At 32.7% G+C, this 16,353-nt stretch overlaps 1 long non-coding RNA gene across 1 annotated transcript; it reads right to left on the reverse strand.

Annotated features, from left to right (window-relative positions):
• Nucleotides 1-12,676: 12,676 nt before the first annotated feature.
• LOC134240952 (uncharacterized) lies at nt 12,677-14,183 on the reverse strand. Its single transcript, XR_009986546.1, has 3 exons — nt 14,142-14,183; nt 12,961-13,049; nt 12,677-12,759 (listed from the first exon to the last, which is right to left on the reverse strand). It is a non-coding gene; the product is annotated as an uncharacterized LOC134240952 (long non-coding RNA).
• Nucleotides 14,184-16,353: the final 2,170 nt, after the last annotated feature.

The raw sequence follows: 16,353 nt of genomic DNA on the forward strand, positions 1-16,353 counted from the left end.
TTTAAAAAGTTCCAATTATGGGCCAAAAATTTTCCCCTTCCCCCTTGTTTCAAACCTAATTTACATCATTAATTAAATTCTTTGTTTAATTTCAAGCTGGTAATGAATTATAATATGAAATACATGTACCTATAAGATCGTGGCCCATGAATCACATGTTCACTTGAGAATATTATGCTCAATTTGATGAATACATGGAGGCCCTATTATGTTAATTATTAAATTATATTGACTTTTTCTTTGGTAAAGCCTAATTTTAGAGGAGTGTGCATTTAGAGGCAAACACCTTAGTGCGGGTATTACTGTCTCATGACAGCATCTAGTTTATTGTGGAAGCACCCTATTTCATTCTTCAAAATTTTTACTAATTCACTGGTTCTTGGGGAAAAAATTCAATGGGTTATGTAGAAATACAGTTTAAAATTTAAAAAATCAATACGTTGAGAAATGAAATTTCTTTGGCACAGGTAACCCAGAATGCACGAATTTGGGTCCCCCTGAAAAATGGTGATCAGTTCCACAGTATTTGGCTTTTAAAGGCCTACAACATATCTTTTTGTCATATTTTCAAATAGGAGTCTAAATGAATCTTTATAAAAGCATTGTAAAAAAACCCAATGCAGTGTTCAGAATTGTAGCCAGTACAGGTATAGTTTTTTTTTTTTTACAGGAAATGAAATTAAACTGGACCTGACCTCTTGTATATCTAGAAAATCGATGTCTACAGTTACAATATCAAGGTCAATCAAGTGCCTATTTTTAATTTTACTTCTTAGGAACATTACATAAATATCTTTTATAAAAAGCAATGAAAATAGATGAATATATGCCTTTAAAAGATTTTCGAGTGATACATGAGGCTCTTGTTTTATCTATATTGTCAATATTCGATTCAAAACTGTAATTGTCAAAAAACAAAGCAAAAAAAAAAAAAAAAAAAAAAAAAAAAACAAGATAATTTTGAAAGAGAACCACACAATCATTTTTTTATTTTATGCATTTTCAATGAATGAGGATTAAAAGTGGTTTTATTTTTTTTACCAAAGATTAATAAAAGTGGAGAGGACTTCATTTGTATAATAGGAGGAAATTTTGCTGATTCAATGTAATCTAACAGTGCACGACAACTGTATTTTGAGTTAGATTTTTAAGCAGAAGATATTCAAGTCTTGCAAATATTTCTTGATAAGCAAAAGCATTTTCATCTAAAATCGAGTTTCGGATAAGATTTTTTTTGCGAGCAGCATTGTGACAGTTAATGCTTACTTCTCTAGCGTCTAATTTTCAGGAAGTTGTGAGTTTGACTTTGTATGTTTTGTATTGTTTACAGATTTATTATTTAAACATTTTTCGTACAAATGATTATTATGCCATTATTTTCAAACTGAATCGTATACATATTTTTTCGTTTTGATCATCGTAAGAAGCATACAGTGTGACCGGTTACGGATGTTAACTCCCCTATGGCACCCGATTTCAACTCTCTCTCTTTTTTAAAGAGAAATGAACCCTAGGAAAATCCTGAGGTGGAATCAGGAGATAGGGATACATGCAGTAGGCATTCTCTGTTGACGGGTCACGCCCGCAGTGAGCCATATTGATTGACCAGGTGTACGAAACATTCGGTAGTCAAATTTATGATGAAAACAAAGATATTATACACGGTTACACACAGCCAAAGTACGACTTAATCATTTATTTGCTTATACTTGCTACCGAGGTCATTATGATGAACTAGAATTTAGGAAATGCTGACAGTAACCAAGGTTGTTAAAATCCCTGTCACATCAACCCACCTGTCAGTAGCCTGCCTCTGTTTATAAACTAATCGTTCTCAGAACATGCTTTTGGGTATCGAGTATAAATGGACTTTGGCGAGAAGCGCTGACTTTTACAGTTGACGGCTTACTTTTACACTAGGACAACCCTGAATGTACAGAAGCTCTTTTACGATATGAATATTTAGCTCAACATTTAACTAACGCAAAATGACGCGCTATTTCAAAGCACATAAGGGATTTCTGATCTATAATCAATTCTGTACCTCCTTACATGATTCTAGCTATGCAGCTTGGATAATAGAAGCTAGCAAAACTGATTGCTCTCTATTAGTGGATTTAAACCGTCATGTTTACAGAAGAAAATGCAGCTAAAACAACCTATCCTTTCTATCTGTCCTTCTGTATTCAATAATCCAGAAGTAAAAATGAATTAAATAATAATATATTAAATGATCAGTACGTACTGGTCCCTGCTGACAAAGCAGGTAACAACATTGTCTTTGTCTGTAAGGTTCGTTATATAAATTTTATTTTGAAGGAACTTGGATTTAACTCTAAAAGTGGTAATCCAATTTAAACTCATAATTCCCTTTCTAAGGAAGAAAATTTTCAAAATCATTTATCTGTTTTAATGCCCGTTCACACGGAGAGTTTAATTCGAATTAAACGTCAGATTTTACTGCGATTCAGCTTCGCTTAGCGTTCACACAGAGAATTCAATGTGAATTAGTTTAATTCGAATTAGTTTCTGGCATTAAATTATTCGCATTAGCTCCGTGTGAACACTAAGCAAGCTAATTGAATTAAATTTTAACGCTGCGAATTAAATTTTAACGCATGCGTAAGGCCAGAATTAAGTCACAGGACACGTGTTGGTGGTTAAAATTAGGATTTGTGCTATATGTGGTTCAAAAATTTGAGGGAAAGTTGTTAATCACTAAAATAATGAATACCTGTATAGCCACTGCATATGTATCAAAGGATGGCTCTGCATACATGACGTGATTTACAAATTACGTCAAAAAAGATTACTGACCCTACTTGAAGAAAATTTTTGAGTCTCATTAGTTTACTTCGCATTAGCTGTCGTGTGAACGCAATTTAATTCGAATTAGTTTGATTCGCATTAGTTTACTTCTCATTAATTTACTGTGAATTAAACTTGTCGTGTGAACAGGGCATAAGTATTTTAATATTCCTAACAACCAACATGAATTTAAATTTACAATATCTATATTTGATTCTATAACTTCATAAAAATCATTAAAAAAAAAGATAAAAGGGGGTTTCCCAGAAAATGTTCAACCAAGCCTCTTTCTGAACTCCTCACTAATGTGGTGGTCCTGGAGCTACTGGCCACGAATTGCCCTGCTACCTCTGGTCACATGGTATACGTCACAGCACCTGTCTTGACATATACCTATCCTCTCTCTTTTCTGTTATATGCTGCAGAGAACGGACGTGTCTCTGTTAGCTCCGTCATTATTGTACATTGTATGTTATAACTGCAGGCACTATAAACAGCGGACTATTTATTCACAGTGTGTTCTCTATTCCGCCATCACCGTACTTGGGCATTAACAGTACATTGTAGATTTAGAGAAATGCTATATTGGCGCTGCGAGCAAGGGTGCTGTGACGTATACCATGTGATTGGAGGTAGCAGCGCAATTCGTGTCCAGTACCTCCAGGACCACCACACTAAAATATTATCAGAAGTGAAGGAAAAACTTCAAGAGTACTGTGCAACAATATATTAGAGAAGTTGTGTAAATCAGATGTGGACACTTAAAAATTCCAAGGAAAATTTGAAATCAAAAGAATTTACCAAAATTTTATCCTAAAAACTTACGACTTTTCAACTTTATAAATAATCATTCCCCACGATTAACTAAAGTCCAGCCTATTTGATTTCTCAATAAAAATGTAACTCGTAAATTTACTTACCTTGACATTATCTTTGAAAAATTATTTTGTTAAAAACATTCTGATTACACAAACAAGTACTCTGAAGTTGACATCAAAAATATGCTTGAGTTTATGCTTGACAATATCTTTTTTGGAGACAAGGTCTTCCAGCCATCTACCGGAATTCCCATGGGTACCAATTGCGCTCCGTTTTTAGCAGACCTATTTTTGTATTCATATGAAGTATAATTTTTCCAAACTCTTATACGTTCAACTAATTTAGATACATTGACAATATTTGTCCATTAACAATGGTTTTTTCCATTCCTATGACGATTCCATATATCCCGGCGAGCTTGCAATAACAGATAACCACAGAGTCTTATACATCTGTTTCTGTATGAATATTTTATTAGAAAAAGACGTTAATGGTAATCAAACAACCAAGCTTAATGATCTACATGATGACTTTAACTTTCAACCGTCAACTTCCCTTACTTTTGAAGCAATATACCTTCATTTCCTGCATATGGGGTTTATATCTCTCAGTTGATTCAATACGCAAAAGCCGGTATTCGTATATGCAATTTCTAACAAAAGTATAGTTATTGACAACATGATGATGAAACAAGAATATCAGCAGTTTCGTTTAAAGTCATTCTTTCGTAAGTTCTATGGTCGATACAATGACCTTGTAAGCAAATACATCTAATCATCGAGTCAAATGCTGACTGATATTTTTCATATCAATGGTTAGCCATTAATTACACACTGAATTGAAGACGGACTTTCCCGTTATTTCCCGATAATGACAAGGAGCACATGGCGGTTGTGACCGGATGCCAGGGATGCTCACTCCTCCATGGCACCGAATCCGACCTCTGATATTTTTGAGGTCCGAGTTTGCTCCTAATTTATATTGTTTTATGTTCTTTTGAGCTTGAATACAGTTCGTAATCTCCTTATATTTCATTTTAACCACCAAACATGTATATCTGCTGGTGGACATCTTCCGCGGATACTTGTCGTTGTTGTAATTCATGAGTACACAGAATAACGAAGTGATACTGGTAGAAGCGTTGCCCAGTATAAAAAAGCGTTACTCTTTTGAGTCATTTGAAATGAAAGACACAACAGAGCCTGACACATCGTTTCTGTTCGATATTTTATTAGAAAAAAACGTGGTGGTAATCTTTCAACAAAGGTTTATGAAAACATGATGACTTGAACTTTTCAATCTGCAACTTTCCTTATGCAGCATTATACCCTTATTACCTGTTTAGGGTATATATATGTCATATTATGTCGCAGTTGATTCCATACGCAAGAGCATGCTCTACGTATCGGAAATTTTTTAAAAAGAGTTTAGTTATTGATAAACAAGTTGATGAAACAAGAATATCAGCAGTCTTGTTTAAAGTCATCATTTGAAGTTCAATGGTCAATTCAGTGACCTTGTTAAGATATGCAATATATCAATGTCAAATACATGTAGTGACTGATGTTTTTCATACTTATTTTTAGGCCATTATTTGTTTCACAAGTTGAATTGCCGAAGGTTTTTTTCGTTATTTCCAAATCATGACAAGGAGCAGACGGCAATGTGTACCGGTCGCAGGGAAAGCTCACTTCTCCACGGCACCTGATCCCATCTCTGATGTTTTAGGTCTGTGATCCACAGACGTCCTTTATCTTTCTCTCCCTTCCTTATCAAATACTTCTCGAGATATCTTCAAGATATCTCCAGATACATGCATTTGGCAGAATTATATTGTTGAAATCTTCGTCTTAAAAGTGGAAAAGTAACATTTAGAGTATAAAGGTTGTCAGACAGACCAATGTGCCGATCAAATATTTGGTACTAGGACACAGAGAGCACTTATAAGGCACTATGTCAAATGCTGAATTGTAGCATTTACTTTCTTTATGCTATTGAACAAAAACCAATAATTAAAGAAAATGTGCAGCTTCTGCATTTTGAAGGATCATGTAGCTGTTGTTTGAGTGGCTAATTATAAACACTGCAAACAGCAATGCTTTTTCCAATAGAGATTGGAAGTAAAATACAAAATTCTGTCAATTTGACCCATTAATACTCGCATTAAGTAATTTTGAACACAAGCATTTCTTTTTATTGAAAAGTATGGCCGTTTTATGTGCAATTTTAAACGTAACGAATAGTGATCAATCCCATGAATCTAGTAAATATATCAAATCGTGTAGACGGAAATAAACACGAGCTCTTAGAAACTCAGAGATGGGACTACATGCCCAGAAGGAGTAAGCATCCACCGCCAAAAGATCACACAAGTATTTATCAACCTTCCTTATTTATTCATATACTACCAGTAGCACCTGCCTATGCATGTTATGCCTCCCAGTTTGCTATACGAAATTTTTTCGAAGACGAACTTTTCAGCAACCTACAAACAAAAGGAAATTGTTGAAACAAGGATATTATCAACCTCGTGTGAAACAATTGATTTCAGATATAATCTATCATTAACGCAAATTTTTAATGACGTTTTTCACTCCTCCCTGGACCTCTGATCCCACCTCTGATATTTCGGAGGTCCGTGTTTGTTCTGCTCCTTCTTTGTATTATTTCATGGTCTCTGATATTGAATGCTGTTCGTAATCTTCATATCCTCTTCATACAATTTGTTAGACCATTATTTTTATACGGAAATGTAAACGGATGATATTTTTCGTTTGTCAGATCATAATATAGATCACATAGCCAGTCTACAGGGGATGATCACACCTACATGACACCTGATCCCACCTTTGATTATGTTACATTTCCATGTTTTCTGCTTCCAATCTGAATGTATTCAATGAACCTTTAATCTTGATTACTGTTTGATAAGATTTTCATATTATATGGTTTATTGCGTAAGTGCATTATTGTTATTTTAACATTTCTATTAACACAATAATTTGTTTTTAATTCCAAGGATGGGAGCAGGTGCATAAGAGGAGATAATATCCTCTGTTGATAAGTCACTCCTGCAGTGAGATCTATGTATTAATGAGGTATACGCCGTCAATTGAAGTATAAAGAAACAAAGGCCTAAAAAACTGATGTTAAACAAGTCAGCCTAAATACGACCCAATTAATGGTTATTATTATTATATATAAGTTAATTATAAAGGCCACATCCTTCATTAAAGTCTGACTTTGAAAAGCTTTAATTTTTGATTTTAATTTCAAAATTCGATGTGTTTTTTTTCTTTTCAAGGTTTTTTTCGTCAATACCATTATGACCCCTGGGTTGAGGCCTCTGCTGATGGACTTTTTTAGTCCCTGATACTTCGCTAATCACAACATTTTCCTTCTCATGTGTAATCTCAAACAAAAGAGCAACATATTCAATACAGGGATGATGCAGCAAACATAACTTCCTTAGAAATTACCATAACTGTTTCTCGGCAGTAATAATGTTTCTCGAATGCATGTGTCTGTCATTTAGTTACGCAATATGCTATACAGCTAAAATGTATTAATATTCTCTCTCTCTTGCTCTGTGTGTGTGATTGTGTGTGTGTTTTCTGCTTGTTTTGAAGACAATACATCACTTAAAGAGGAGCAGGACCTTGAGCTGAAAAAGAGTCTTTTTACACAAACAAATTATATGTGACTTCAATGACTTATAAAGTGGTGTAAGGAAACAGCAGAATAGATCAATCTATTCACATTGTTTTGATAGCTCCACGATTGTTAGAAATTTTTGGTTGTTTATATTCTGTTTGTTGCAGCTTAATAAGTTGTGCAAAATTACACAGTGCAGATTATTTTTACAACGTTTAGTAGTGCATAAACAGAGACTCTCATATAGTCAATTGAACCATTTGACATGTCTTGTTCTCCCTATGCTCATATGATAAATGTTTTTAAAATTCCAAGGTCAAAATAAAAGGGTCAAAATTATTTGTATCCAAGTGATGGACTTGTCACAAGGAATGCACCTGTGAAATATGAAGTCCCTCCCAACAACCAAATCAAGGTGAAAATGTCAGAAATATTCGTACCCAACTTCCAAGAAACGCTTATCACAAGGAAAAAACCTGTGAAATATCAGAGCTCGGGCAATAACTTTTTTAAAGTTATGGACGAGGCTTACGGTTTTTAAAAGAAGACCAAAAACCAAAAAAAAGATCAAAATATTTTTACCCAAGAAAAGGAATATGCAGCTGAAGTATGCTCTTATCAGTCAGAAGTTATGGGTAATGTAAAAGGTTTTACAGACAAACAAACAGACAAAGAGACAAGTGCACAGGGCAAAAACTATATGCCCCCTGAATCTGCGATTACTGGGCATATTATTATCTATAGAATTATTTTTCTATTTTAAAACAAAACTTCTAGTATGCAGTAGCTATTGATTTCTTTAGTAGAGGATCATGTTTTGCAACGAAAATATGAACTTAATATTCGTCATATTTATTTAGAGTTTTTTGACATAGTCACGTAATACATGTTCAGTATCGGTTGACATAACACTCCAGGGCTTTCCTGTCTCCGAGGGGCAAATAACTCTTTATTTCAAAGTATATTACGACGAACACAAAACATATAAAAAAAAATGTACTTCATTTATTATATTATTTTTCCTTAAAATTTAAAGGTTTTTTTTATTTATTTAAATCTGAATTATTCATTTTTTCATTTGTTTTTATAAGAAAAATTCTAGAGTTAAAACATTTTCGTCATTGATTGTCGTTTACAAGAGAACAAATACCACATAACAAATAAAAATCCTTCTGCATCTGCAATAACTAGATCATTAATCGATCAAATCGTGCTATTATTTTTAGGGCAGAAAGTATAAATGTAACCCAAAAAGGGAAATCCACAGACGCCCTGTATCTTTATCTCCCTTGTTAAAAACTTCCAACCCGTTCTCATCTACATTTATTTGGCAGAATGTTAGTAATGTGATCTTAGTCTAAAGTGATAAAGTTATATTTAAAGTAGAAGAGTTGTCAGACAGACCAATTTTCAGATCAAATATTTAGTGTCAGGACACCGAGAACACTTATAATGCACTATGTCAGATGCAAAAATGTAGCATTTACTTACTTTATGCTGAGCAAAAACCAGTAATAAAAGAAAATGTGCACCTTCTGCATTTTGATGGAACATGTAGCTGTTGATTTTTTTTTTCCAATAGATCGGAAGTAATTTAAAATACAAAATTCTGTCAATTCGACCCATTAATACTCGCATGAAGTAATTTTAAACACATACATTTCTTTAAGTCACAAAATTTTCGTTTTATGTTCAATTTTGAACATTACTAACATGATCAATCTCATGGATTTAGTAAAGATATCGAATCGTGGAGAGGGAGCTTAACACTACTAGCCCCTAAAAATCCAGAGATGGGACTACATACTTAGGAGGAGTAAGCATCCCTTGCCGAAAGATCAAACAAGCATTTATTATTGGTGCAATACTGATTGACTAGATCAGGCCAAAGGAAACAGTATAGCTACTAGTTTATCAATTAACAATATTAATTTTTATTACTACATGTACCTTATTTTGATATATCCCTTTGAACTCGAACTAAAAGATACAGAATCTTACAAATCTGTTTCATAATTAGATATTTTACCTGATAAAGACCTTTGTAGTAACCTAACAATAACATTTTTAGATAAAAGTGATTAATTCAATTTTTCTGTTGTCAACCTTCCTTATTTATGTATTTACTATCAGTAGCACCTGCCTATGGAGCTTATGTCTCCCATTTTGCTCTACGAATAATTTCTACGAGGAGCTTTTTAGCAACTTACAGACAAACTGATATTGATTAAACAATAAGACCAAAACACGAACCTCGTCAACCTCGTTTTAAGCCTACATTTGTAACTTTTTTGTTTGATACAATGGCCTTTAAATTCAATCTATCATTAACTCAAATGTTAATGACGTTCTTCATACAATTTGTTAGACCATTATTTTATACGGAATTGTAAACGGATGATTTTTTTCGTTTGTAAGATCATGTTATAGATCACATGGCGGGCGTGACCAGTCTACAGGGGATGCTCACTCCTCCGTGGTACCTGATCCCACCTCTGATTATTTTACAGTTCCATGTTTTGTCTGCCTCCAATCTGAATGTATTCGATGGACCTTTAAGCTTAATTACTGTTTAATCGTGATTTTCATATTCCATGATGTATTGCGTAAGTGCATTATAAAAAAATTGTAATTTTAACATTTCTATTAACACAAGAATTTGTTTTTAATTCCAAGGATGGGAACAGGTGCATAAGAGGAGATAATATCCCTTGTTGATAAGTCACTCCCGCAGTGAGCAAATGTATTAATGAGGTATACGCAGTCAATTGAAGTATAAAGAAACAAAGGTCTTAACAATTGATGTGAAACAAGTCAGCTTAAATACAACCCAATTAATGGTTATTATTATCATATAAGTTAAGAGTCAAAATCAGCAAGCATCGAGCATTGAATGGAAATTCAAAATTTTATTTTTCAAAAAGCTTTTGTTATATAAAATATTTTGTCCTAACTTATGCTAAAACACAATTAAAATTTTTTTTTGAACGTATGAAGGGACTGGTATCCAAGGAAATTCATTTCCCTAGCAACGGGCCCATAAATCCTTATGAAAATCAATGATTTTTAGACATTTTTCTATGAATATGTTTTCTGAACGTGATAAGATAAGGTATTTTGGTTACTTTTTTGTTAAAGGATGGAATTACTTTATTCTTAAAAAATAGGAAAAACAAAATTTCTGTAGTGATATTGTTGCCATGACAACGGGAAAAGAACATGGCGTCAATGCTTATTAATTTTGAAAAAAATACATATGTTTATCACTTTATATGCGAAATCTACAACCACTGCTGGAAAAATGAATGCTGTGATCTTGTTAGGGGTTATCTATATGTCATATCTATACAATAAAATTTGCAGGCAACTTTAGTAGAAAAAAGTTACAAATGGTTAAAATGTGTGACAATCTGGCATTTATTTAAGCTATTTTGAAGGGGTGGGGGTAATTGATTACATGTACAGTGCCCATTATATTGGTCATATTGATTCTGATCAAAGCATACTCATAATTTTACTATTGTTGATAAATAAATGCACATTCAATTATTTCAAAAAGGAATTTTATATTCATCACAATCGAAACTTGAAAAAAGGGGGGGGGTTTATAGGAATCACCTTGTTCATCCCTCCATATGTATGTTAAATTTTTACATGTTCATAACATTTCAATGAAGCACCAATGAACGTTCATACTTGATATTAAGATTGCTTAAGATCTGGAGATGTGTCCAAAACTTGACCCAAGGTCATTTGAAAAATTTCAAGGTCATTGGTAGAGGAATAGTGCAATCGTTGCCCATTCTAATGGAAAGACTTACAATTTCTTCTCAGGGATTGTTCTTGAGCTGTGGGTTTGTCATGACTATGACCAAAGTTCATTTGGACATGTTTGACCTTGACTCAAGGACATAGCTTTTTCAAGGTCACTGCAGTAAAAGTGTACTATATGAGTTTGGTACATTTACATATTCTTATAACTTCGAATGAAGAGAAATCGGAAGTTTGTGCTCTACACAATTTAAAGGTTTTACTACCTATGACTTGAGTATATGTCATATTCATTTGGATATGTATATCTGTATTGCAAAGTTTTAAAAAGGTTTTAAATAAATATTTGGACCTTTGTTTGTAATTAAAACATTTTATGCAATAGCAGGAGGGTGGGTAATCACTTAATGAGCTTGCTCACAATAATGCTAGTTTATAAAAGAGAATCACTTTGACACATCATATAATTTTAAAGTAAAACCATATCAATCAGGCATGTGGCATCAGTTTTGGGTTGCTTAGGGGGGGGGATGACACACAACGTAACCTGATATTCACTGAAAGCCCCATCCCCCTGAGTTTGGAGAAATTCCCCACTTTTCTTTTTTTTTCTTGCAGTTTTATCTATGCCTACCCAACACCATGCACTTTCAAAATTGCCCTAATTAAGAAACAATATTTCATGACAGCTAAGATCTCTAAGTACCAAAAATGAAAATCTACAAGGGCTATTTATATATGTATATAAATGAATGTCTCAAACTTCAACTGACTCTAAAAAAAATTATAAGAATGCTATAAAGTGAAATATTTAAAATGAAAGCTTTGTATTAAACTAGTCCTCATTTTTTTCTCTCACAAAAATATTTTGTCAGTTTTGAAATTAATTGATTGATTGGGGGTATATAGGAATCAGTTTGACCGTCCGTCTGTCTAGCTGTGCAAAAGTGTCCGGTCCATATCTTTCTTCTAGAGGAACATTAGAATCTACTTCTCCACACAAAGATTGCCCATGACCTAAGGGTGTGTCATGACCTTGACCAAAGGTCATTTGGGGAAGTTCAAGGACACTAGAAGAAAAATTTCCTAATTCTTGTTTATAATTGAAAAACTTGAATACACACCTGAGTTTGTGTCATGACTTTATACCAAAGTCATTTATGCAAGTTCAAGGTCACTGAAGAAGAAGTTAATAATTTGTGTCTGATCTGTATATAAAGTCTTTTTTTTTAGGCTGCGCCTTCGTTTCATTTATAAAAAATTAATGAGCAACTACATTTGCACTAAAAATGTTTTAGCATTTCTCTTCTCTTAGATCCATAAAATATTCAAGATTTAGCACCTCTAAACAAAACCCAGCGGGGGTATTTTGTCCCATTTGGACAGTTCTAGTTTAATATTGACCTTGTTTTAATTATATATGATACATATACTTCAAAATGCAGAATATAAAGATATGTTTCAGATTCTTCTACTATCTTATTATGAATCTGCATGCCAAAAAGTGATAGTCATTAGATTTACATCGATACAAAATTGATAACAGACAAACAAAGAATGTTACTTTTGGATTGAACATTTTTATTTGATCCACTTTAATGAATACAATTTATGGATTTATTTTCTGGCTCCCTGAGGGTATTACATGTACTATCCACTCACTTCCTGCATCAATGGGCCTGTACTGTAATAATGTATTCTCGGAATCTGAAAAAGTGATAAAATTAAAATGTAATAATATTATACAGCTTTGTCTTCATTTACTAGGATCAATGTCTAGTTGAGCTTGAACAATGGTGATGAATGCAAGCATGATTATTGAAATCAATTAAATTCCAAGAAATCTCAATGGTTTATCATTTTATTTAAAAAAATTAACGTTTCTACTAATTTTAATGTATTATTTACATGTTTTTCCTGTGTTATTCTAATTATCAGCTCATTCAATTCTGTTTCTGCTTCTTCCCGAGTTTGACTTCAAAGTGCCGAATTTCATTCTAAAAACAGAAGTGAACAACACAAATTAGATAATAAAAAGGTCAACTGATTCTAGGTTTTTGTCATTTTGTCAAAACTCTAAATTATGTTTTTCATATCTTTCCATTACCCCCCCCCCCCCCCAAAGAATAAATGGCATATAGATATTCATTTCGTAACATTTTTGTGCTTTCAATCTAATGATGCTTATTATTTGAACCTAGTAGGCTTAAATTAGTTCAGTGGTACCGGAGAAAATGTTAGCTGGACATGAATTTTCTTTTATAGGTAAACACTGGATGACAGCAGCAAAAAGTTTTTTTTTAATTCATTATTTTGCTGTGGTATATTTACAATTCAGTTACCACTAGTACACTACTTTATACAGTTGTCTGTATCACAATACTTCCGAGGTAATCCCCTTTCCTAAACTAAAAATATTAAGTACAGTAACAGATTTAACCCCCTTCCTCCTTTTCATTTTTTTTTACGGACGCCCTAACAAAAGTCTTTCAATTTTACAAATATTTCATAATAGTGTTGGTTTCATAGATTATATCTTTTTTTTCATGTGAAAAGCAGGTATTATCTTAAATGTTAAATAAAAATATCTTCTTTACAAAATTTTGATTTACCAGACTATCAATTTATGAATTATAATCATTGTAGCTGGTGAGTGACTTTGGTTGCATACATACCGTGAATACGACAAATCAAAATTATAAACTAAATTAAAATTAAACTTTATAATTTGTGATACAGTGATGTGACTGACCAACCTTTTCACGTTAGGTCCACATACAATCTAAGTTGGGGGATTAAATTTATTTTATCATGATAAATTGATATTATTGTTTAATATCGGCAATATTAGGGGGGGGGGACATCCCCTCCTCTTTGTTCCTCGAGCCATGCATAATCTTTCTTTTTAATATTATAAAATACTTAAATAATGCTAACATATATAATCAATCAGAATTATTTAAATTAAATTAAAATGTACAAAAACACTTGATTGTCAAGTGTACAAATCTTACTGCATGATTAATTTATGCTAATCATGCTTTAGTAACTGTTGTAATGGTAACTGGAAAAAAAAATCAATCACTCACCATAATTAAGACCCATGAAAACGCCAAAACTGAGGCTCAGACCGCTCCAAGTTTGTAATTTTCTACTAAGTCTTCTGGTACATTGTTATTGAAAACAATGTAAGCAAACCACCGTTTATTCCTCCTATGTTTTAGAGAGCTACACCAAAGGGAGGTAATTTGAAGCAAAAGTTTCAGGAAAATATGGATTTAAATCAGTTATCATATGTAAATGCTTTAGTTGCCTGCAGATTTTTTTCATGATTCTTCTAGAACAAATACTGTTTAATAAATATTTTATGTTGATAAGCTTTAATGTGGTTGTAGATTTCTTATAAAGTACTTCAAATTTGCTGTGTTTTAAAGCAAAATAAACCTCCAAAAACTAGTTATATTTATCAAAAGGTGAAGAGAATTTCAAAAATCAACAGTTGCTAAAATAGAGTATATTTATATAAATAAAATAATAATTTAAAAAAGCTTTTTTTAATGACTAGTAATAAAAAAGTATTTGTTTAACCATAAATTCAAGTGTCATGATAAACTACAAAACACGCTATCGGAAAGGCGCGTGGTTTCCATAGCAACAATGCGAAAAATTATTTTTGCTTGCTTTTTTCTATCATACCCTTTGTTCTGAAAATTTATATATGAGTTTTAACCAAATCTGTTTCTATGCCACTTTCCACATTTTTTAACTAAATGCTCGATGCTTGCTGATTTTGACTCTTAATTATAAAGGCCTCATCCTTCATTAAAGTCTGACTTTGAAAAGCTTTAATTTTTTATTTTAATTTCAAAATTCGATGTGTTTTTTTCTTTTTAAGGTTTTTTTCGTCAATACCATTATGACCCCTGGGTTGAGGCCTCTGCTGATGGACTTTTTAGTCCCTGATACTTTGCTACTCACAACATTTTCCTTCTCATGTGTAATCTCAAACAAAAGAGCAACATATTTAATACAGGGATATGCAGCAAACATAAATTTTGAAATTACCATAACTGTCTCTCGGCAGTAATAATGTTTCTGGAATGCATGTGTCTGTCATTTAGTTATGCAATATGCTATCAGCTAAAAAGTATTAATATTTTTTTTCTCTCTCTCTCTCTCTCTCTCTGTTGCTCTGTGCGTGTGATTGTGTGTGTGTTTTCTGCTTGTTTTGAAGACAATACATCACTTAAAAAAGGAGCAGGACCTTGAGCTGAAAAAAAATCTTTTTTTCACAAACAAATTATATGTGACTTCAATGACTTGTAAAGTGGTGTAAGGAAACAGCAGAATAGATCAATCTATTCACATTGTTTTAATAGCTCCACATTTTTTAGAAATTTTTTGGGTTTTTTATATATGTTGCAGCTTAATAAGTTGTGCAAAAAACACAGTGCAGATTATTTTTTCAACGTTTAGTAGTGCATAAACAGAGCTTTTCATACAGTCAATTGAACCATTTGACATGTCTTGTTCTCTATGCTCATTTGATAAATGTTTTTAAAATTAGGCCAAACTCCAAGGTCAAAATAAAAGGGTCAAAATTATTTGTATCCAAGTGATGGACTTGTCACAAGGAATGCACTTGTGAAATATGAAGTCCCTCCCAACAACCAAATCAAGGTGAAAAAAGTCAGAAATATTCGTACCCAACTTCCAAGAAACGCTTATCACAAGGAAAAAACTTGTGAAATATTAGAGCTCGAGCAATAACTTTTTTAAAGTTATGGACAAGGCTTACGGTTTTTAAAAGAAGACCAAAAACCAAGAAAAAGATCAAAATATTTTTACCCAAGAAAAGGGGAAAATGCAACTGAAGTATGCTCTTATCAGTCAGAAGTTATGGGCAATGTAAAAGGTGTTACAGACAAAAAAACAGACAAAGAGACGAGTGCACAGGGCAAAAACTATATGCCCCCTGAATCTGCGATTACTGGGCATTATATTATCTATAGAATTATTTTTCTATTTTAAAACAAAAATTCTAGTATGCAGTAGTTATTTATTTCTTTAGTAGCGGATCATGTTTTGCAACGAAAATATGAACTTAATATTCGTCATATTTATTTAGAGTTTTTTGACATAGTCTCGTAATACATGTTCAGCATCGAGTGTCATAACACTCCAGGGCTTTCCTGTCACCGAGGGGCAAATAACTCTTTATTTCAAAGTATATTAAGACGAACACAAGACATATAAAAAAATGTACTTCATTTATTATATTATTTTTCCTTTGAATTTAAA

Source organism: Saccostrea cucullata, unplaced genomic scaffold (genome assembly GCF_032062105.1).
Source record: "Saccostrea cucullata isolate Sc308-1 unplaced genomic scaffold, CSIRO_AGI_Scuc_v1 ctg13331, whole genome shotgun sequence".
Lineage (NCBI taxonomy): Eukaryota > Metazoa > Mollusca > Bivalvia > Ostreida > Ostreidae > Saccostrea > Saccostrea cuccullata.